We start from the raw sequence: 25,507 nt of genomic DNA on the forward strand, positions 1-25,507 counted from the left end.
AATATTTCTTTATTTTGAGAAAGTCATTTTATCCCCTCTCTCATATTTTTATAATAGAAATAATTGAGGATAAAATAAATAAAATCAAATGATCCTATTTTCAAAATTTGAGAAAACTCAAATCTGAAAATAACGCCCCAACTCTCTCCGAGGGTCCTTGAGTTGCATAGAATTTCTTAGGATCAAACCCACAAGCAAATAAAATATGATATGCAGTGATGATCTAATGTATAACATTTCAAAATGAAAATTTTGGATGTTACAAGAATATAATGATGGGGGTTGTGTGGAGAAGACAAAAAAGGATAAAGTCTCACATTGACGTGGCTAATCAATGGGCTAGGGAGATGCCCATTAATTTATGTCAATGCAAGAAGTAGGGATTGCCATGCAACGAATGCACTAGAGATATAAATGTATGAAAGCTCAACAAAATAAACTAAGTGGGTGTGCATCCAACTTGCTTGCTCACGAAGACCTAGGGCATTTGAGGAAGCCCATTGTTGGAATATACAAGCCAAGTTCCATAATGAAAAATTCCCACTAGTATATGAAAGTGACAAAACAAGAGACTCTCTATCATGAAGATCATGGTGCTACTTTGAAGCACAAGTGTGGAAAAAAAGATAGTAGCATTGTCCCCTTTTATTTCTTTTTTATTTGGCCTTTCTTTTTTTATTTTTTTGGCCTTTCCTTTTTTATTTATTTGGCCTTTCTTTTTTTTCGGGACAATGCTCTATTAATGATGATCATCACACTTCTATTTATTTACAACTCAAAGATTACAACTCGATACTAGAACAAAATATGACTCTATATGCATGCCTCCGGCGGTGTACCGGGATGGGCAATGAATCAAGAGTGACATGTATGATAAATTATGCATGGTGGCCTTGCCACAAATACGATGTCAACTACATGATCATGCAAGGCAATATGACAATGATGAAGCGTGTCATAACACTACAACAAAAACACACCTATACCAACGCATGTCTACCAACGATATGATAGCATCCGTTGTTTGTTTAACAACCCCCACCTCCCGTACATGAAAACTCCATGTTCCTTGAAAAAAGGAGCAAACCTCCCCGTATCCCACCTCCACCACCCATATGGCCATACCTCCTCATCCATCCAAATATCACGCAGAAACAAAAAAAATCCACCGTCTCTCTCTCTCTCTCTCTTTCGCTCTCTCTCTCTCTCTTCGATTCCTCTCTTGCACCAGATCCCCTTGACCACGAGTCCATGATGCTACCGCCGCTACCTCCAATTCCGGCGAGATCCAGCGCTCTTCCATGTTGCCTCTCACTGGCCTAGATCCTCTTCAGTGCTCTCATCTGATGCTCCACCATCACGATGCCCTCCACACCCATGTATGCGCCGCTGCGGCAACCGTAGTCGCTGTGGTCCCTGGCGCGGTTGTCATGCCTCCTCTAGTTGGAATCTCGGCATGCGCTGCTGCCGGTCCGAATACTCATCGCCTGCAGTAGCGACGTCCTCTGCGACCATGCATCAACCATGTGTCGCCGGCATGGCTACTTCATTTCCTAGGCCCACTTACACGCGTCTCCACACGCGCTGCCATCCGCTCGAGATCGATGGTGCTTGGCCTCGGCTACCTCGACTCCAGCGGACTCTACCGATGATTCAGCAAGGCACTCATGTCCTCTGTTCCTGCCCTCTCGGGTGCTTTTGTGTGGCATGGCCATCATGTCTATTTGCCGGCGATTGCAACCTTAATCTATACTACCTTAGTCATTCGCCTGATCCACTACATGTCAGCATGTTTCATTTGTGCACTGAAATGCTAGCTACTACTTGTCATCACGGCGTCATAAATGATCTTGCTAGACCACGGCTGCATAACAACACATAACGGTCATAAGTTGTTTCTAATTGGGTTGATATATTTGTATGTATCATTCAGTGATCGACCACTTGTCTATATGTGAATTCAGGAAGAACGTCTGCATCCTCTTTTTCTCAATAGTTCTTTCTTGTGATGCATTAGCATTTAATTTTCTTACTGCTATGTCCATGGATGAATCCTTACTGATTTCCTTGTCATATATTGTGTAATACTACATGAATAAGTCTCATATGCATCTATCTGTCGAGGTATTGCTCTTTATCATATACAATCCATAATTTCATCTTCCCTTGTAGGTTGCAAAATTGACCTTGCTTCAGCCAACTTCCGTATGTGTTCTTCTTTTGCCTACTAGGTAAATTAATACACCATATCTTATTCGTGTTCATATTCTGTACAATTATATACACCATACTCTAGAATGTTATCCAAAATCTTAGGTTGGGAACAGTTTTTGCATTCATATATTACCCAAGGTAAATCATTGCAGAATCAGTAAAATAGATAACGTGTGTTACATAAATCATAACCATCAGCATGCAAAAATATTCTTAACATCTATAAAATCTAAACTTGTTTCATGCAGTTATCTTAATTCAACTTCAGGTACATCTGATTTCCAGAATTCTCTGTACTTGCATGTATTAGACGTCTGCCAATCGTCGCCCCACCTAAAGCTACAAGAAAGATGAGCCCTCACATAAGTAAGCTTCTCTCTCCCTGTACATTCGCAAATTTTCCCCTAGTTTGCTGAATGTGAAAGATGACAATGAGACTACTATTGTTCCCGCTAGAAAGGTAGTACAAGAATTAAAGCTCAATCGTTTGAAGTCAAATTAAGTTTATCCATCTAGCATAACCATGCACACAAGTCATTCAAGAAAATAAATGCTGATATGTAATTCATAGTTTTGCTTCATATGCTTGATGAAACTGAACCAGCAAAAACAAATAAACTGCGCAAAAGATAGTACAAAACATTCGTGAAGTTATTCTAATTTAGCAATTTTAAACTTGCCTGAATTTGTTGTTTGCAATTTACAAGAGACTAGATGTCAAGCCAACAACATGCTCTGCTACTTCTCCTTCATTAGTGTATTCTTGTGTGAAATTTGACATAGTAGGTTGCTAATTTGCAAAAAACCTAAAAAGGAAAACCAAATCCATCACACCGTGTACAAAGGAAAGTTCAGGAAAAACATTATACAATTGAAAACATATCTCTTTCTCTGGTGGACGTTTCTAACTTCCATAGATGGATGGGTTCCTATATTGAGTTGTCCCACTAACATGCTAGAAAAAGGAAGGGATTTTAGCATTCTTATAAACTACAAATGATAAATAGATTTCTTGTTACTTACAAGTTATAAGTTAATGGAAATTATAAAAACATTGCACAAACTACTATGCAAGTTAGAGTTCACCCATGATTTTCCAAGATTGGTTGTTGGCAACATTTTATGTAATTGAGGTTGTTAACTTTGTAAATGAACTACTATGCAAGTTTGATTACACACATGATGGTGGGTAATGTGTGTTGATATTGCATTAGAAAATTTTTATCAGTTGATATGACCACTAAAGAACGTTAAAAGTATTGGTCATTGTAACGCCTTCGATGCGGCTATATCTCCCACATGTCGAAGCACGACTTAGAGTCATAACCGCATTGAAAGCAATGTCGCAAGTGAGGTAATCTTCACACAATCCATGTAATACATAAGGGAAAAGGATACATAGTTGGCTTACAATCGCCACTTCACACAATTACAAGAATAAAGCATTACATCATGTAGATACAATCAAGGTCCGGCTAAGGAACCAAAATAAAAGAAGACTACCTCAAATGCTACACAGATCCCTGATCGTTCCGACTGGGCTCCACTACTGATCAACTGGAAACGGAACAACACAAAAACGAGATCTTCATCGAGCTCCTCCTTGAGCTTGGTTGCATCATCTGCACGGTTCAACGGCACCTGCAAACTGGTTTTGGAAGTATCTGTGAGTCACACGGACTCAGCAATCTCACACCATCGCGATCAAGACTATTTAAGCTTATGGGTAAGGTAAAGGTATGACGTGGAGCTGCAGCAAGCGACTAGCATATTTGGTGGCTAACAACACAAATGAGAGCGAGAAGAGAAGGCAAAAGCACGGTCGAACAACTATGATCAAGAAGTGATCCTAGAACAACCTACGTCAAACATAACTCCAACACCGTGTTCACTTCATGGACTCCGCCGAGAAGAGACCATCACGGTTACACACGCGGTAGATGTATTTTAATTAAGGTCAACTTCAGGTTTTCTACAACTGGACATTAACAAATTCCCATCTGCCCATAACCACGGGCACGGCTTTCGAAAGTTCAAATCCCTGCAGGGGAGTCCCAACTTAGCCCATCACAAGCTCTCACGGTCAATGAAGGATATTCCTTCTCCCAAGACAATCTGATCAGACTCGGCATCCAGGTTAAAGACATTTCGACAATGGTAAAACAAGCCCAGCAAAACCACCCGAATGTGCCGACAAATACCGATAGGAGGTGCACATATCTCGTTCTCAGGGCACACCGGATTGTCCAAGGTTCCGGTAGGCCAGCCCAGAGTTGCCCCTGGTGGCCACTAGCAGCTGACAGGTTGGACCAACACTCAGAGGAGCACTGGCCCGGGGGTTTAAATAAAGATGGCCCTTGAGTCTGCAGAACCCAAGGGAAAGAAAAAGCTAGGTGGCGAATGGTAAAACCAATGTTGGGCCTTGCTGGAGGAGTTTTATTCAAGGTGAACTGTCAAGGGGTTCCCATTATAACCCAACCGCGTAAGGAACGCAAAATCCGGGAACATAACACCGATATGACGGAAACTAGGGCGGCAAGAGTGGAACAAAACACCAGGCATAAGGCCGAGCCTTCCACCCTTTACCAAGTATATAGATGCATTAATTAAATAAGGAATATTGTGATATCCCAACAAAATATCCATGTTCCAAACATGGAACAGGCTCCAATCTTCACCTGCAACTAACAACGCTATAAGACGGGCTGAGCAAAGCGGTAACATAGCCAAACAATGGTTTGCTAGGACAAGGTGGGTTAGAGGCTTGGTTCAACAATATGGGAGGCATGATAAGCAAGTGGTTGATATCGCAGCATAGGCATAGCAAAAGAGCGAGCAACTAGCAAGCAAAGATAGAAGTGATTTTTAGGGTATGGTCATCTTGCCTGAGATCCCGCAAAGAAGAAGAACGAGTCCATGAAGAAGACAAACGGACCTAGTCGAACGAATCCTCACAACACGACATTATCGGAACCAACCCGAATAAGCAACACCGGAAAGAAAGCAAACAACATGGTAAACAACCATCACATAATCATGGCATGATGCACAATCAAGTATGATGCATGTCCGGTTTAAAGAGGCATGGCATGGCAATATGCACAATCAACACTACAAGTTAAGTGGAGCTCAATATGCAACGATTTGCATATTGACGAAACACCACAACAATTATTTAGTTCTCGCTCGTTTAGGTACCCAACAATATTAAATGTTGGTTAGCATGGCAAGAGGTGAAGCATAACAAAACTATACCACTTAAATAGTTTAAATGGGGCTAGATATAACAAACAACAAATCCGGTAAATCCCCATATGCATTAGCAAATCAAACAACAATTTTAAACATTTTAATTGTTGTTATCATGATGCGGATGATAGGTGCAAGTTTTATGCAATTTTTACTAAAAGTTGACAAGAGCATTATGAAGCATTTGTCACCGTGGCGGAAACGAAGGGGTGCCACGACAATGAATCCTAAAGTGATGCCACGACAACATATCGGTTTCGGTAGCTCATGGAGATAGTGATGCAAAAGGAAAAGCGACGGAAGCGTGTCATGCAAAGATGGTGGGGTGCTCCCGGATTCCAAGTTCCCACATGACGGTGGCAAGGCAAAAGAGGGGCTTCGTGCAACGAACAAATCAGACACGGAGCAACACACGGGCATCATATACAACACATCACAAGCATACGTTATCGGACGTTCGTCTCGGGGTTATACCTTCGAGGCGTGACTTTTCGAAACGGATCAAATTCATAGTGGAAGTAGTCGTTCTCGCCACGTTCGTAGTGTAGGTAGTCGAACACGGCGGTGGTAGTTGTACACGGGTCTTCGACCACGGAAGTAGTCGAACATGTTTTCCTAGAGGTTCGGGATCACGACACGAAACTTGACGTCCACGAGGTCTTTGCGGGTCGACGGTAGTGGTACTTGGCGTTTCCGAGTTCTTCGGAGGTCGTCATCGAACTTGGTAAAAAAAACACGGCGTCGGTAGTCGATCACTTGATGGCCTTCGACGACGGTAGGCGTACACGTTCGTAGACGTTCGAGTCACCGATAAAGGAAACTTGGCGGTCCATAGAGGGTACTTGTCGGATCCACAACACTGTAACCGTCTGTGGCAAAGGAGCTTGATGTTCACGAGTCTCCCAAAGGCGTCGTGGTACTTGTCGACATCCGATACATAGAGGTACTTGACAGGTTTGTGTAGACAGACTTGTGGTGGTCTTGGACTGGGCGATCTTGGCATATCCGACAGCGAAAGGCACACACACAGTCGGTGGAGCTTGCGGGCACGCAGAGGAAGGTCGGCGAGGACTTGGCGCGGCAGAGCGCTCCAGCGAAGCCAGCAGGGTCATCGGGCAACGCGAGGGAGAGGAGCGGCACAAGGCGGCACTGGGTGACTGCGGGCATACCTCAGCGGCCTCGGTCGTCGGCAGCAAAGGTGCAAGGCGAGCGGCGGCCTCCTGCTGGTCGTGGACACGGCATTGTAGAAGGGCATCGGCAGGTTATTGGGCGCCGGACAGGAGGCCGGGCTGCGAGGCCATGAGAGGCACAACGAGAAGGCTCGGCCCCTGGCACGTGCAGGGATGGGAAGGAGCAGCGCAGGACCGGCAGGGGCGCTGGTCGCCGTCAGAGGCGCGCGACTGCTCGGCGGCGGGCGTTTGGTCACCGGTGAGGTGGTCGTCCGGCCGAGGAGACGGGCGCGAGGTCGATGGAGGAAGCAAAGGCGGAGAGGAGAGCTTGGGGCGCCGGCGCAACTGTCGTAGGAGGCCGGAGCAGAGGCGGAGGAAGGGCTCCGGTGTACGACTGGCGGTGGAGGAGAAGGACGGCGTCGCTGGTGGGAGAAGGAGGCGGGGGCGCGGGCTCGCGCATGCTGGGGAGCGCCTCTCCCTAGCGATGCGTGTGGGAGCGAGAGGGAGAGGGGGTCGAGCGGTGTACGGGAGAGATAGGATCGAGGGAAGGGGTGCGCGAGGGAGAGATGGGATCGAGGCCCTTGGCAGCGCAAGGGGAGAGGAACGAAGGAAGAGGGATCGGGCCAGGGGTGCTAGGGTTAGGTTAGGTGGGCCTGGAGGCTAGCCCAGTTACTGCTGGTGGTTGGAGGCCAGATGGGCTGTGCACTCTCTTCCCCATCTTAAATCTCATACTCTGTCTTTTTTTAAAGAATAAAAAAACAGATGTTACAAGAAAAGATTAGGGGTTAAGGAGAAGGGTATGGAGTATATAAAAAATAGCCCCGAGATCCTGGGTTTCTGAGATATTAGAATAAAAATGCTTTGGCAAACTTTTTAGAGGTAGAAAATGATCCAAGTTTGAATTAATTCAAACTTGACCCATTTTAAACCCAACCAAAACAACTCAGAAAAAGATGAGATTTGGCAGAGAGGTAAATGGCATGGTCCAAAAATTATAGGAAAAGAATGAACATTTTTAGGTGACAGAAAAATGTCACTTGCAACAAATGGGTGAGAATTGAAAAGGAAGAAACTAGAGATGGGGTGTTGCACTTGATGAGGGATTGCTGGCAAGAGAAAGATGCAAGTGTGTTTAGGTTGATTCCATAAGAATGGAGTATTTATTATAGCTCCCTAATAATATTGGGAGGGTAATGTTCTAAAGAGAAATCACCATTGTGAATATCCCTCGATTTAAATGGACCGAAGATCCATGCAATTTATTTAGTTGAGTTTTTAAAACGGGTTGCATGATGCAATGCACAAAATAAAAGGAGCAAGCAAAAATGAAACACACGGAGAAACCCGGAACCTATGGAAGTCTTCTCGAGCATCGGTCTTGGGGCGTCACAACACTCCACCACTACGAGAGGATCTCACCCCGAGATCTAGGATGGCACCGGAGGGAAAACGGAAGAGGAAAAGAAAAGGTACACTAAGTTGCTTCTTTGACAAATGAGTGAAACCAAAGAACCTCGCGAGGTTGAACAAATTGAAAGAAAGAATACAACAAAGATGAACAAAGTAGAAAACACTCCGTTAAATAAGAGAAACAAGGAACATCACGAGAACCTTGTAGGTTGGAAGGCATGAGAAAAAGGGTTGCAATGGGCAAGAAGTACGTCCAAGCACTCCGGTAGAAACGAGATGCAAGACTTGATAAGATAAAAGAACTTGAGCAGAGGACACAACACTCCGGTTAAATTGATAACCCAGAAAAGAACACGATCCTGACAAAAACAAGAAGATGGGTTGAAGAGAGCAACATCACAATGCCTCCAGGAAAAAGAATGGAAGATAGACCATTGGAATGAAAGAATGGAGAAGAAGATGCCCACTTCTGCCACAAAAGAGCTTGGAAAGCACCCTTCCGAGAAGGTTATAACAGAGTTGTTGGAAAACCAACAACGAAAGAGTAAGCTTGTAGTGGGCTTATGTAGAACATCTCAAAACTATGAGGTGAAATTCTGCCACTAACGGAAACAATGGATTTGGATTGATATCAACAAGGAGACGAGAAACTTATTTCACCGGAAGGATAGATGAAGAACTTGGGTCATATATTATCACCATTAATAGCATTAATCCTTAGGGAAAGCTTTAGGTGAAATAGAACCCCAGATAACTCCAATGACGAGATTGATGGATTGAGAAGAGCTCATGCTCGAAGAAATTTATGGGTTGAAAAGATGACTTGAGCGAATAGAAAATGATGGATTTAAATATGTCACTCTTGGAAAAACTTGTGGTCCATGAAACACGAAGGGAAATTATCAAGAATGACATAACACCACCTCAAAAGATAAGATAGTAAGAACTGCACTCCGGATTGCAAGATGAAGAATGCTTGAGCTCCTGTGAAAAGAATCTCAATGGAAACTTCGAGAAGGAATTAAATCCTTGATGAACCATCATGTAGCACCTTCATGAAGAACTCCGTTAAACAAAAGAATGATCAAACAGAAGGAAAGAAAGGTTGAAAACACAAGGTGAAACCTTGTAATGATTAGATGGATCTTCACGACGATATAATTGAGAGAACTTGGAACTCCGGGAAAGAAAGATGAATAATTGAGATCAGGAATTTTATGAGCGTCCGAAATAGGAAATTGAGTTCACTCGATGAAATAAGAATAAGAACTACATCATGCTTATCCTTCCCCAATTAAATTGATGACAGTCAACGGATTTGGCATACTACTTATTCCCGTTACAAAGGATTGAAGAGAGATATATCATAAACTTGGGAAGGTCTTCCACGAATCCACCGGAAGGGTTGAAAATGAACGAAGTAGGGGTGAATCACCGATAAGAATTAGCAAATGAATGAAGATATATGAGAGAGTTTGGATACAAGAGGACGAATAGATCACGAACTTAATAGAGAATATTTGAATGATGCACCGGTAAGATTTAGAGAAAGAGAGCTGAAAGCTGAGAATGAATAATTCTGAATTGATAGCCTCCGGAGAATCAAATTGAAAAGAATCTTGAATTGCTCCAGATGGGTGAAAATAATTTTCACAATCAAAACAATTATGAGAGGATGGCAACCAACTGGAATCACGAATCTTAAAGAGAATGAAGCAAGATATGGAGGAAAAACTCTTCTTCGGTTTTCAAATGTTGATAATGACGATGAGAAGTACCACCAAGAATTGTTGAGGCACTCCGGGATAAAGAAGAATATAAGGGCTGAATCAACAATGAAAAGAATTTGAACGATCTTGGAGAAAAGCATCTGACTGATGATAATTCATTCTTACGTCAAACTTTAAAAGAATTGAGAATAGCTCTAGTAAAATAAGAGGAGTCAGGTAAGATCCTGGAAAAAGACCTGTGGGTTAGGGCCCACTCAAGAGAAACACCGTTGAAATGATTTAAAAGAGAGAATGCACCAGTTGAATTAAAATGGATTGAATGAGATACCCATCTCGAAAGAGCTTGAACGAATGCAGAGTGGAGACACGAATCTTCGGATATCTTCAGCACTCCGGAACAATTGAATAGCGAGAGGTGAATGATTAAGAATTGCACCGGCATGAGAAAGCATTGAAACGAGGAAAGGATATGATCAACAAAGTTTGAATTGGTCCACCGAAGAAGAAAAGAAATGAGGAATGATGAACTAGAAGCTCCATTAGAATCTTCATGAGAAACACCAGATAAGAATGGAGAGACTTCCATCGATAAAATGGATAGTTGATTAAGAAATCTGAGTCCTCGAAGAAAAAGGGTGGGTGGGTGGGAAAAACAAAGTCAACTTGGAACGGATGAAGACAACACCGTTGAGAAGAACTAGTAATAGATCTTGTGGATGTAGAGATGATCGGACCCACTTGAAGAGAGACACGCCGTTTGAAAAGAATTGACAACACAATCTCGATGATCAAGAAGGATTAGTATTCACATCGAATTACGAGAACACCGCTTAGGAAAGGTATGGAATCAACACATGACTTTGAAGCAACTCGAATACCACAACTCAAAATAAAACAAAGGATTAGCTTGCAGAATAAGCCGGAACAAACATATGATAGAGATTTCATCCGAAATTTTCGTGGTGGGGCCTACACGGGCTCGATCGTACAACACCATCATGTACAAGGCAGTGCACATGACATACGAAGCGTCCCCAAGTCGGCATAGCCAAGGACTCTTTAAGACACAACGAGACCACTGTAAAACCAACCGTGAATAGGCGGACCACTAGACGTCGAACCCCAATTTTATATCATACATCTCACGGAAAGATATCCTAAGAGCTACTTGAATTCCCACTTATAAACTCCCGAAATTTTCCGGTTATGCAATCAGGTGTTGGGGATATAGGGGAAGCATAATATCTCACCCAAAACTAGCAAATCCTACATCCAGCTGTATCCATCCTTCAACACATAACCAAGAAACCTTCGGAAATCGTTTACCTCAACCTTCGAAAAGCATCCGTTATACAAGTTATGGAAATACTCCCGAACTCCCGCCCCAGTACTTGGTGGCATCGAGGTTATCTCACCAACAACTGCATAAAAGAGATTTTCGATGTCGGCGAAACTAAACTCAGGTATTCCAGAACTGCAACGATAAAATTGTGACGACAACACCTCGGAGCTCAACTCCCCGGGACACTGCCACAACCCCTAAATGACAGGAGGCACCAAGAACAATGTTCTCGTCACAAAACCATCAGAACGATTCCAAAATACCCGCGTGATCCTAAAAAAATTTAGTGAAATTTGAGAAGAGAAGAGTCAAAACTCTACGTCATGATGCCTCACCAGAGCGATGAAGGGACTGAGGAGTAAAAAGAATTCCTAACTCTCCAATATATATAATTCCTAAATGACTCAAAACATTTTTCTAGACTCAACAACACCAACGATTCGATCAAGCAGGGGGCTCCTAAGGTCGGGGAAGGCTCTGATTACCAACTTGTAATGCCCTCGATGCGGCTATATCTCCCACGTGTCGAAGCACGACTTAGAGACATAACCGCATTGAAAGCAATGTCGCAAGTGAGGTAATCTTCACACAACCCATGTAATATATTAGGGAAAAAGATACATTGTTGTCTTACAATCGCCACTTCACACAATTACAAGAATAAAGCATTACATCATGCAGATGCAATCAAGGTCCGGCTATGGAACCAAAATAAAAGAAGACTACCCCAAATGCTACACAGATCCCTGATCATCCCGACTGGGCTCCACTACTGATCAACTAGAAACGGAACAACACAAAAAACGAGATCTTCATCGAGCTCCTCCTTGAGCTTGGTTGCGTCATCTGCACGGTTCAACGGCACCTGCAAACTGGTTTTGGAAGTATCTGTGAGTCACGGGGACTCAGCAATCTCACACCCTCGCGATCAAGACTATTTAAGCTTATGGGTAAGGTAAAGGTATGAGGTGGAGTTACAGCAAGTGACTAGCATATTTGGTGGCTAACAACGCAAATGAGAGCGAGAAGAGAAGGCAAAAGCACGGTCGAACAACTATGATCAAGAAGTGATCGTAGAACAACCTACGCCAAACATAACTCCAACACCGTGTTCACTTCACGGACTCCGCCGAGAAGAGACCATCACGGTTACACACGCGGTAGATGTATTTTAATTAAGGTCAACTTCAGGTTTTCTACAACTGGACATTAACAAATTCCCATCTGCCCATAACCACGGGCACGGCTTTCGAAAGTTCAAATCCCTGCAGGGGAGTCCCAACTTAGCCCATCACAAGCTCTCACGGTCAACGAAGGATATTCCTTCTCCCAAGACAATCCGATCAGACTCGACATCCAGGTTACAAGACATTTCGACAATGGTAAAACAAGTCCAGCAAAACCACCCGAATTTGCCGACAAATCCCGATAGGAGCTGCACATATCTCGTTCTCAGGGCACACAGGTGTGTCTAAGGTTCTGGTAGGCCAGCCCAGAGTTGCCCCTGGTGGCCACTGGCAGCTGACAGGTTGGACCAACACTCAGAGGAGCACTGGCCCGGGGTTTTAAATAAAGATGACCCTTGAGTCTGCAGAACCCAAGGGAAAGAAAAAGCTAGGTGGCGAATGGTAAAACCAATGTTGGGCCTTGCTAGAGGAGTTTTATTCAAGGCGAACTGTCAAGGGGTTCCCATTATAACCCAACCACGTAAGGAACGCAAAATCCGGGAACATAACACCGATATGGCGGAAACTAGGGCGACAAGAGTGGAACAAAACACGAGGCATAAGGCCGAGCCTTCCACCCTTTACCAAGTATATAGATGCATTAATTAAATAAGGAATATTGTGATATCCCAACAAAATATGCATGTTCCAAACATGGAACATGCTCCAATCTTCACCTGCAACTAACAACGCTATAAGAGGGGCTGAGCATAGCAGTAACATAGCCAAACAACGGTTTACTTGGACAAGGTGGGTTAGAGGCTTGGTTCAACAATATGGGAGGCATGATAAGCAAGTGGTAGGTATCGCAGCATAGGCATAGCAAAAGAGCGAGCAACTAGCAAGCAAAGATAGAAGTAATTTCGAGGGTATGGTCACCTTGCCTGAGATCCCGCAAAGAAGAAGAACGAGTCCATGAAGAAGACAAACGGACATAGTCGAACGAATCCTCACAACACGACGTTATCGGAACCAACCCGAAGAAGCAACACCAGAAAGAAAGCAAACAGCATGGTAAACAACCATCACATAATCATGGCATGATGCACAATCAAGTATGATGCATGTCCGGTTTAAAGAGTCATGGCATGGCAATATGCACAATCAACACTACAAGTTAAGTGGAGCTCAATATGCAACGAGTTGCATATTGACGAAACACCACAACAATTATTTAGTTCTCTCTCGTTTAGGTACCCAACAATATTAAATGTTGGTTAGAATGGCAAGAGGTGAAGCATAACAAAACTATACCACTTAAACAGTTTAAATGGGGCCGGATATAACAAACAACAAATCCGGTAAATCCCCATATGCATTAGCAAATCAAACAACAATTTTAAACATTTTAATTGTTGTTATCATGATGTGGATGACATGTGCAAGTTTTATGCAATTTTTACTAAAAGTTGACAAGAGCATTATGAAGCATTTGTCACCGTGGCGGAAACGAAGGGGTGCCACGGCAACGAATCCGAAAGTGATGCCATGGCAACATATCGGTTTCGGTAGCTCATGGAGATACCGGTGCAAAAGGAAAAGCAACGGAAGCGTGTCATGCAAAGATGATGGGGTGCTCCCGGATTCCGGGTTCCCACATGACGGTGGCAAGAAAAAAGAGGGGCTTCGTGCAATGAACAACTCAGACACGGAGCAACACACGGGCATCACATAAAACACATCACAAGCATACGTTATCGGACGTTCGTCTCGGGGTTATACCTTCGAGGCGTGACTTTTCGAAACGGATCAAATTCGCAGCGGAAGTAGACATTCTCGCCACGTTCGTAGTGGAGGTAGTCGAACACGGCGACGGTAGTTGTACACGGGTCTTCGGCCACAGAAGTAGTCGAACATGTTTTCCTAGAGGTTCGGGATCACGACACGAAACTTGACGTCCACGAGGTCTTTGCGGGTCAACGGTAGTGGTACTTGGCGTTTCCGAGTTCTTCGAAGGTCGTCATCAAACTTGGTAAAGAAAACAGCGTCGGTAGTCGTTCACTCGATGGCCTTCGACGACGGTAGGCGTACACGTTCCATAGACGTTCGAGTCACCGGTAAAGGAAACTTGGCGGTCCATAGAGGGTACTTGTCGGATTCACAGCACTGTAACCGTCTGTGGCAGAGGAGCTTGATGTTCACGGGTCTCCCAAAGGCGTCATGTTACTTGTCGACATCCGATACGTAGAGGTACTTGGCAGGTTTGTGTAGACGGACTTGTGGTGGTCTTGGACTGGGCGATCTTGGCATATCCGATAGCGAAAGGCACACACGCGGTCGGTGGAGCTTGCGGGCACGCAGAGGAAGGTCGGCGAGGACTTGGCGCGGCAGAGCGCTCCAGCGAAGCCAGCAGGGTCGTCGGGCAACGCGAGGGAGAGGAGCGGTGCAAGGCGGCACTGGGTGACTGCGGGCATACCCCAGCGGCCTCGGTCGTCGGCAGCAAAGGCGCGAGGCGAGCGGCGGCCTCCTGCTGGTCGTGGACACGACGTTGTAGAAGGGCATCGGCAGGTTATTGGGCGCCGGACAGGAGGCCGGGCTGCAAGGCCATGAGAGGCACAACGAGAAGGCTCGGCCCCTGGCGCGTGCGGGGATGGGAAGGAGCAGCGCAGGACCGGCAGGGGCGCTGGTCACCGTCAGAGGTACGCGACTGCTCGGCAGCGGGCGTTTGGTCACCGGCGAGGTGGTCGTCCGGCCGAGGAGACGGGCGCGAGATCGATGGAGGAAGGCAAGGCGGAGAGGAGAGCTTGGGGCGCCGGCGTGGCTGTCGTAGGAGGCCGGAGTAGAGGCGGAGGAAGGGCTCCGGCGTACGGCTGGCAGTGGAGGAGAAGGACGGCGTCGCTGGTGGGAGAAGGAGGCGGGGGCGCGGGCTCGCGCATGCTGGGGAGAGCCTCTCCCTAGCGATGCGTGTGGGAGCGAGAGGGAGAGGGGGTCGAGCGGTGTACGGGAGAGATAGGATCGAGGGAAGGGGTGCGCGAGGGAGAGATGGGATCGAGGCCCCTGGCGGCGCAAGGGGAGAGGAACGAAGGAAGAGGGATCGGGCCAGGGGTGCTAGGGTTAGGTTAGGTGGGCCTGGAGGCCGGCTCAGTTACTGCTAGTGGTTGGAGGCCAGATGGGCTGTGCACTCTCTTCCCCATCTTAAATCTCATACTCTATCTTTTTTTAAAGAATAAAAAAACAGATGTTACAAGAAAAGATTAGGGGTTAAGGAGAAGGGTATGGAGTATATAAAAAATAGCCCTGGGATCCTGGGTTTCTGAGATATTAGAATAAAATGCTTTGGCAAACTTTTTAGAGGTATAAAATGATCCAAGTTTGAATTAATCCAAACTTGACCCATTTTAAACCCAACCAAAACAACTCATAAAAAGATGAGATTTGGCAGAGAGGTAAATGGCATGGTCCAAAAATTATAGGAAAAGAATGAACATTTTTAGGTGACAGAAAAATGTCACTTGCAACAAATGGGTGAGAATTGAAAAGGAAGAAACTAGAGATGGGGTGTTGCACTTGATGAGGGATTGCTGGCAAGAGAAAGATGCAAGTGTGTTTAGGTTGATTCCATAAGAATGGAGTATTTATTATAGCTCCCTAATAATATTGGAAGGGTAATGTTCAAAAGAGAAATCATCATTATGGATATCCCTCGATTTAAATGGACCGAAGATCCATGCAATTTATTTAGTTGAGTTTTTAAAACGGGTTGCATGATGCAATGCACAAAATAAAAGGAGCAAGCAAAAATGAAACACACGGAGAAACCCGGAACCTATGGAAGTCTTCTCGAGCATCGGTCTTGGGGTGTCACAGTCATGCTGCTGGATTTGCTATCATATGGCCTTCAACCTTTGTATGTTACTTATCTTTTAAATTTTATTGCTGTACCGACCTGATTTGTTTCCTTATCTAATGATACGTTCCTCTTGTCTATTTTTGTTGTTGTTGTAGATTGATGAGATAAATGGATGATGCATGGCTAAATTGTTGATTGCAAGGTGGAGATTGGGTCTACTATCTCATAGTTTATATTGATATTTTAGAATGTATTTTTCATGATCAATGTATAGAAATCATGTACTCACTATTTGGATTCTGTCCAATGTAATGCAATAGAGTCAATTTAATACTATATGAGATCTTTCTGGTTACTGGATTGCTGCTCCTTGCAATGTCAGCATTGACCTAGTGGTTGTTAGGAATATATAAATACTAGTAAGGGTTCAAGTTAAGTAGGAATGTCTCTATATTTGTGCATTGTAGCCACCAATGCATATGAAGTGTTGTAAGGCTGTAACTATATCCGTTGCTATTTTGCAACGCTTATTCACGTCAATTACCAACGCAACTATATACGTTTTTGTAGACCCTTGCAACGCCACCAACGGCAACGCATACAAATCCGTTGGTGTAGACCCTAGCAATGAATATATGGACCTAGAGCAACGCATTGATGCGTTGCTAAAGGGGGGTTCCTGTTGTAGTGTAATAAATGAAACGGTGGAAAGTTGCATGGCAATATATCTCGGAATGGCTATGGAAATGCCATAATAGGTAGTATGGTGGCTGTTTTGAGGAAGATATAAGGAGGTTTATGTGTGATAGAGTGTCTCATATCACAGGGTTTGGATGCACCAGCGAAGTTTGCACCAACTCTCGAGGTGAGAAAGGGCAATGCACGGTACCGAAGAGGCTAGCAATGATGGAAGGGTGAGAGTGCGTATAATCCATGGACTCAACATTAGTCATAAAGAACTCATATAATTATTGCAAAAATCTACAAGTCATCAAAAACCAAGCATTACGTGCATGCTCCTAGGGGGGTAGATTGGTAAGAAAAGACCATCGCTCGTCCCCGACCGCCACTCATAAGGAAGGCAATCAAAGAACACCTCATGCTTCAAATTTGTCACACAGCGGTTACCATACGTGCATGATACAGGACTTGCAAACCTCGACACAAGTATTTCTAAAATTTACAGTTACTTAACTAGCATGGCTCTAATATCACCATCCTCATGCCTCAAAACAATCATCATGTATCAAACTTCTCATAGTATTCAATGCACTATATATGAAAGTTTTTATTATATCCCTTTTGGATGCCCATCATATTAGGACTAGTTTCATAACCAAAGCAAATTACCATGCTGTTCTAAAAGACTCTCAAAATAATATAAGTGAAGCATGAGAGTCCATCTATTTCTTCAAAATAAAACCGCTGCCGTGCTCTAAAAGGATATAAGTGAAGCACTAGAGCAAATAACAAACTACTCCAAAAGATATAAGTGAAGATCAATGAGTAGTCGAATAATTATGCAACTATGTGAAGACTCTCTAACATTTAAGAATTTAAGATCTTGGTACTTTATTCAAACAGCAATCAAAACAAAACAAAATAAAATGACGCTCCAAGCAAAACACATATCATGTGGTGAATAAAAATATAGCTCCAAGTAAAGTTACCGATAGAAGAAGACGAAAGAGGGGATGCCTTCTGGGGCATCCCCAATATTAGGCTCTTGGTTGTCCTTGAATATTATCTTGGGGTGCCTTGGGCATCCCCAAGCTTAGGATCTTTCCACTCCTTATTCCATAGTCCATCGAATCTTTACCCAAAACTTGAAAACTTCACAACACAAAACTTAACAGAAAACTCGTAAGCTCCGTTAGTATAAGAAAATAAATCACCACTTAGGTACTGTTGTGAAATCATCCTTAATTAATATTTGTTTAATATCTACTGTATTCCAACTCATCTATGGTTCATACCCTCCGATACTACTCATAGATTCATCAAAATAAGCAAACAACACATAGAAAAACAGAATCTGTCAAAAACAGAACAGTCTGTAGTAATCTGGATCAAACGTATACTTATGGAACCCCAAAAATTCTGAAATAAAATTTTGGACCTGAGTAATTTGTCTATTAATCATATGCAAAAAGAATCAACCTAATAACACTCTCCAGTAAACAATGTCAGCTAATCTCGTGAGCGCAAAAGTTTCTGTTTTTTACAGCAAGATCGCAAAGACTTTCCCCAAGTCTTCCCAACGGTTCTACTTGGCACAAACACTAATTAAACACAAAAAACACAACAAAAACAGAGGCTAGATAAATTATTTATTACTAAACAAGAACAAAAAGGAAGGAAGAAAAATAAAATTGGGTTGCTTCCCAACAAGCCCTATCGTTTAACGCCCCTAGCTAGGCATTATGATTTCAATGATGCTCACATAAAAGATAAGAATTGAAACATAAAGAGAGCATCCTGAAGAATATGACTAGCACATTTAATTATAACCCACTTCCTATGCATAGGGATTTTGTGAGCAAACAACTTGTGGGAACAACAATCAACTATCATAGGAAGGCAAAACAAGCATAACTTCAAAACTTTAAGCACATAGAGAGGAAACTTGATATTATTGCAATTCCTACAAGCATATATTCCTCCCTCATAATAATTTTCAGTAGAATCATTAATTAATTCAACAATATAACCATCACATAAAGCATTCTTTTCATGATCTACAAGCATAGACAATTTAGTACTCTCCACATAAGCAAGATTCTTCTCATTCGGAATAGTGGGAGTATCATAAGAAACTCGAATACTATAAATTGTTTCCACATTAAAAGAGTAATGTTCAGAAAAAGGGTAATCATAATCATGACAAGTTTTAATACAATCATCACTACTTTTTATAGCATACATATCATCACAATAATTATCATAAGCAGCAACTTTGCTCTCATCATAATCGATTGAAACCTCTTCCAAGATAGTGGAATCATTACTAAATAAAGTCATGACCTCTACAAATCCACTTTCATAATTGTCAAAATAAGATTCAACATCCTCCAAAATAGTGGGATCATTACTTTCTAAAGCTGACACTCTTCCAAACCCACTTTCATCAATATAACCATCATACATAGGAGGCATGCTATCATCATAATAAATTTGCTCAACAAAACTTGGGAGACTAAAAATTTCATCTTCATCAAACATAGCATCCCCAAGCTTGAGACGAACATTAACTGCAGAAAATACATTCTCAAACATGTCATTCTCATCAAACATAGCATCCCCAAGCTTGGGCCTTTTCATATCATAAGCATAATCACTCTCATCATTAATAGTATGGATAGCACCAATAGTATAACAATTATCATCATCACAATGAGTAATAGGAGCAACATCATTTGGGAGGGATACATTTTTACCTTTGCTTCTCCGTCTTTTCTTTTTCTTCTTCACATCATGTGTGGGTTTAATCCTCTTTTCGGAGCTCCTTATTAATGAGATTGGTTGAATAGGAGGCTCCTCCTCGTTACCTGATTCATCATAAGAAATAATAGGAGAATATTGGGAAGTCTCTTCCCTTTCATTAGTATTCTCTTCATCTTCTATTTGTTTTCTTGTCTTTATGTAATTGGAAATATAAGGATTTTCAATGCAATTCACCGCACAATACATAAATATTTCTTCTAGAACAAAATCAAGAAATCTATCAAGATTAAATTTTGGAATACCCTTAGTTATACGTTTCATTTCTTCATACCCCAAAAGAAGACTAAGCTCTTTATGATGCTCAAGGTTAATCAAGTATCACAATTTTTGGACACGATTTGATCATGAAACAAATAGCATTGGAGATCTAAATGACCATGTTCATTGCAAAGTTCACAAGGATGGCGATAAATATTGAATCTTTCAGCACAATCATCTAGCCTTTCTTGCAACCATTTAGTTTCCAAATACTTATGCCTCTTGCAAAATCTATCTTCCTTATTTGGTGTGTGCTTGCAAGCTCTATGTATTCCACAAAAGTTGATATGCTTATAAGAGACATTTTCATCATGACTAGTGCAATCATCATTAGTACTATGGATATTCAAAGAGTTCATAGTAATAACATTGCAATCATGCTCATCATTCAAAGATTTAGTGCCAAACATTCTAATGCATTCTTCTTCTAAAACTTTGGCACAATTATCGGAATCCTTATTTTCATGAAAGATATTAAAAAGATGAAGCATATGAGGTACCCTCAATTCCATTTTTTTGTAGTTTTCTTTTATAAACTAAACTAGTGATAAAACAAGAAACAAAAAGATTCGATTGCAAGATCTAAAGATATACCTTCAAGCGCTAACCTCCCCGGCAACGGCGCAAGAAAAGAGCTTGATGTCTACTATGCAACCTTCTTCTTGTAGACGTTGTTGGGCCTCCAAGTGCAGAGGTTTGTAGGACAGTAGCAAATTTCCCTCAAGTAGATGACCTAAGCTTTATCAATCCGTGGGAGGCATAGGTTGAAGATGGTCTCTCTCAAACAACCCTGCAACCAAATAACAAAGTCTCTTGTGTCCCCAACACACCCAATACAATGGTAAATTGTATAGGTACACTAGTTCGGTGAAGAGATGGTGATACAAGTGTAATATGGATGATAGATATGAGTATTTGTAATCTGAAAATATAAAAACAGCAAGGTAACTAATGATAAAAGTGACCGTAAATGGTATTGCAATGCTAGGAAACAAGGCCTAGGGTTCATACTTTCACTAGTGCAAGTTCTCTCAACAATAATAACATAATTGGATCATATAACTATCCCTCAACATGCAACAAAGAGTCACTCCATACTCACTAATAGCGGAGAACAAATGAAGAGATTATGGTAGGGTACAAAACCACCTCAAAGTCATCCTTTCTGATCGATCCATTCAAGAGTCTGTAGTAAAATAACATGAAGCTATTCTTTCCGTTCGATCTATCATAGAGTTCGTACTAGAATAACACCTTAAGATACAAATCAACCAAAACCCTAATGTCACCTAGATACTCCAATGTCACCTCAAGTATCCGTGGGTATGATTATACGATATGCATCACACAATCACAGATTCATCTATTCAACCAACACAAAGAACTTCAAAGAGTGCCCCAAAGTTTCTACCGGAGAGTCAAGACGAAAACGTGTGCCAACCCCTATGCATAAGTTCATGGAACTCGAAAGTTGATCACCAAAACATACATCAAGTGGATCACGTGATATCCCATTGTCACCATAGATAAGCACATGCAAGACATACATCAAGTGTTCTCAAATCCTTAAAGACTCAATCTGATAAGATAACTTCAAAGGGAAAACTCAATCCATAACAAGAGAGTAGAGGGGGAGAAACATCATAAGGTCCAACTATAATAGCAAATCTCGCGATACATTAAGATCGTACCACCTCAAGAACACGAGAGAGAGAGAGAGAGATCAAACACATAGCTACTGGTACATACCCTTAGCCCCGAGGGTGAACTACTCCCTCCTCGTCATGGAGAGCGCCGAGATGATGAAGATGGCCATCGGTGAGGGATTCCCCCTCTGGCAGGGTGCCGGAACAGGGCCCCGATTGGTTTTTGGTGGCTATAGAGGCTTGCGGTGGCGGAACTCCCGATCTATTCTGCTCCCCGATGTTTTTAGGGTATATGGACATATATAGGCGAAAGAAGTCGGTCAGGGGAGCCATGAGGGGCCCACGAGGCCAGGCGTGCCTCCCTGCCTCGTCGCCACCTCGAAGCTTCGCTCATGTTTACTCCAAGTCTCCTGCATTGCTTCCGTTCCAATAATAACTCTCCCGAAGGTTTCATTCCGTTTGGACTCCGTTTGATATCCCTTTTCTTCGAAACACTGAAATAGACAAGAAAACAACAATTTGGGTTGGGCCTCCGGTTAGTAGGTTAGTCCCAAAAATAATATAAAAGTGTATAATAAAGCCCATAAACATCCAAAACAGATAATATAATAGCATGGAACAATAAAAAATTATAGATACGTTGGAGACGTATCACTGCTTCAGAAGCAGCAAATGAAGGAGTCTGGATGAAGGAGTTCATTTCCGATCTAGGTGAAATTCCTAGTGCATTGGGTCCAATGAAAATCTTTTGTGACAATACTAGAGCAATTGCCTTGGTGAAGGAATCCAGATTTCATAAGAGAACCAAACATATCAAGAGATGCTTCAATTCCATCCACAATCAAGTCAAGGAGGGAGACATAGAGATTTGCAAGATTCATACGGATTTGAATGTTGCAGACCCGTTGACTAAGTCTCTCTCACAAGAAAAACATGATGAACACCAAGACTCCATGGGTGTTAGAATCATTACTATGTAATCCAGATTATTGACTCTAGTGCAAGTAGGAGACTGAAGGAAATATGCCCAAGAGGCAATAATAAAGTTGTTATTTATATTTCCTTATATCATAATAAATTTTTATTATTCATGCTAGAATTGTATTAACCAGAAACTTAGTACATGTGTGAATACATAGACAAACAGAGTGTCCCTAGTATGCCTCTACTTGACTAGCTCATTAATCAAAGATGGTTAAGTTTCCTAACCATAGACATGTGTTGTCATTTGATGAACGGGATCAGATCATTAGAGAATGATGTGATGGACAAGACCCATCCGTTAGCTTAGCATTATGATCATTTAGTTTTATTGCTATTGCTTTCCTCATGACTTATACATGTTCCTCTGACTATGAGATTATGCAACTCCCGAATACCGGAGGAACACTTTATGTGCTATCAAACGTCACAACGTAACTAGGTGATTATTAAGATGCTCTATAGGTGTCTCCGATGGTGTTTGTTGAGTTGGCATAGATCAAGATTAGGAATTGTCACTCTATGTATCGGAGAGCTATCTCTGAGCCTCTCGGTAATGCACATCACTATAAGCCTTGCAAGCAATGTGACTAATGAGTTAGTTGCGGGACGATGCATTATAGAACGAGTAAAGAGACTCGCAGGTAACGAGATTGAACTAGGTATGATGATACCGACGATCGAATCTCGGGCAAGTAACATACTGATGACAAAGGGAATGACGTATGTTGTTATGCGGTTTGACTATAAAAATCTTCATAGAATATGTAGGAGCCAATATGAGCATCCAGGTTCTGCTATTGGTTATTGACCAAAGATGTGTCTCGGTCATGTATACATAGTTCTCGAACCCGTAGGGTCCGCACGCTTAACATTCGATGATGATTTGTATTATGAGTTATGTGATTTGATGACCGAAGTTTGTTCGGAGTCCCGGATGAGATCACGGGCATGACGAGGAGTCTCGAAATGGTCGAGAGGTAAAGATTCATATATTGGAAGGTTGCATTTGGACAGCGGAAATGGTTTCGAGTGGTTCAGGCATTTTCCCAGAGTACTGGGAGGTTACTGGAACCCCCCGGGAGAAGTATTGGGCCTTATTGGAGGAGAGGAGAAAGGCCACGTGAGAGGGGAGCATCGCCCCCTTTCCCGAACCGGATTGGACTTGGGGAGGGGGCCGCCCCCCTCTTTCCTTCTCCCTCTCTCTCCCTTCCCCTTTTCCCTCTTCGGTGGAAGGAAGGAGGGGAGCCGAATCCTACTTAGACTAGGAGTCGAAGTAGGAGTCCCCCCTTATGGTGCGCCCCCTTAGGCCGGGCACCTCCTCCTCCCCCTTTATATACGGAGGTGGGGGCACCCCAAAGGCACAACAGACTTCTCTTAGCCGTGTGCGGTGCCCCCCTCCACAGTTTACCACCTCGGTCATATCGTCGTAGTGCTTCGGTGAAGCCCTGCGCCAATAACTTCATCATCACCGTCGCCACGCTATCGTGCTGACGGAACTCTCCCTCATCCTCAACTAGATCAAGAGCTCGAGGGACATCATCGTGCTAAACGTGTGCAGAACACGGAGGTGTCAGACGTTCGGTACTCGGATCGGTTGGATCGTGAAGACGTTCGATTACATCAACCGCGTTACTAAACGCTTCCGCTGTCAGTCTACGAGGGTACGCGGACACATTCTCCCGTCTCGTTGCTATGCATTTCCTAGATTGATCTTGCGTGATCGTAGGAATTTTTTTAAATACTGCATTCCCCAACACACACCCACCTTCATCCCCTCCACGACATTGACTACAAATTGTCGATGGGTTCATCCCCTCCATGGCATTGACTACAAATCGTTGGTGACTAGGGTTTCAGTTTGGCAGTGCAAGATAATTTGACTAGGTAAAGAAATTTAGGAGTTTGTTAGAAACTACAATGTGAAGTGAGTAGGCCAAATGACTAGAAACTAGAATGTGCTTCTATGTGTAGAAACTATAGTGTGTTTGTATGGCAGTGCAAGATAATTTGAATAGATGGATAATTTACATGTGTTGAAACTACCATATGTGTTGGATAATTTGTGTTTTCTCTAGTCATTTTGATACACATGTTGATACTGCCATGAGTTCATCCCCTCCAGATTTGATTTCCATGTCTAGGGTTTCATTTTGGCAGTGAAGTGAGTAGGCCAATTGAATTTGACTGGGTAGGCAAAATTAGGAGTTTGAATAGGAACAACAATGTGTTTCTATGTGCGCCAAAATGTAAGCAACGCCAAATCACACTCTAGGTTTAGGTTTATTCCATTGTAAAGATCACACTTGCCATGATTGAGTGATTTACGCTTTTCTTACATAATTCTGAGGAAACTATGGGCATTTTTGGTTGCCATCCACACTTTGCCACACTTGTGTGCCACAACTATGGCATGCCATAGTTTTTGTGGTGGCCAAATTGGTCGCCACACTTGTGGCAAAAGTTGGCTAGTAGTTGAGTCTATGACAAGGGGGGTATCACTGGTACAGCGACGTGATATACAAACGGTTTTAACCCCTTTCCGCGATGGCATTTGGAACTGTCGCCAAGTGAGTGTGGGCGATAGGGTGTCCTTCCCACACGACCCAGAAACTGTCGGGGATAGGCCCTCCTGGCACACAAAATGACCTCATGTGCGATCTGGCGGGGCATCGAAACCCAATTGTTTCCGTTCGTATGTACATCCCACACGGTGAATCCTAGAAAATCATTTCCGTTTGTATGTATATCACACACAGTTTTGTGTGTGTAAACGTTTGTTGAAGGTGGCCTAACGCAAACGGTTCTCTGCTAGAAGCCGTGTGTGATTGTTAGTCGATCGACCACGCCTACTTTCTAGAAACCGTGCGGGTTGTTTGAGTTCATCGCCCACGGTGCTGTCTGAGTAACCGTCTGCAGTAGAAAAGCCCAATAAGCAGGGTAATTAGCCTATTATTGATAATCCATGTACTAATCAAATTGATATTT

The 25,507-nt window shown here is 42.9% G+C and overlaps 1 long non-coding RNA gene across 1 annotated transcript; it reads left to right on the forward strand.

Moving 5' to 3' along the window:
- The first annotated feature begins 1,151 nt into the window (after positions 1 to 1,151).
- LOC123061308 (uncharacterized) lies at positions 1,152 to 16,670 on the forward strand. Its single transcript, XR_006428890.1, has 3 exons — positions 1,152 to 2,231; positions 2,483 to 2,580; positions 16,286 to 16,670. It is a non-coding gene; the product is annotated as an uncharacterized lncRNA (long non-coding RNA).
- Positions 16,671 to 25,507: the final 8,837 nt, after the last annotated feature.

Source organism: Triticum aestivum, chromosome 3A, assembly GCF_018294505.1.
Source record: "Triticum aestivum cultivar Chinese Spring chromosome 3A, IWGSC CS RefSeq v2.1, whole genome shotgun sequence".
Lineage (NCBI taxonomy): Eukaryota > Viridiplantae > Streptophyta > Magnoliopsida > Poales > Poaceae > Triticum > Triticum aestivum.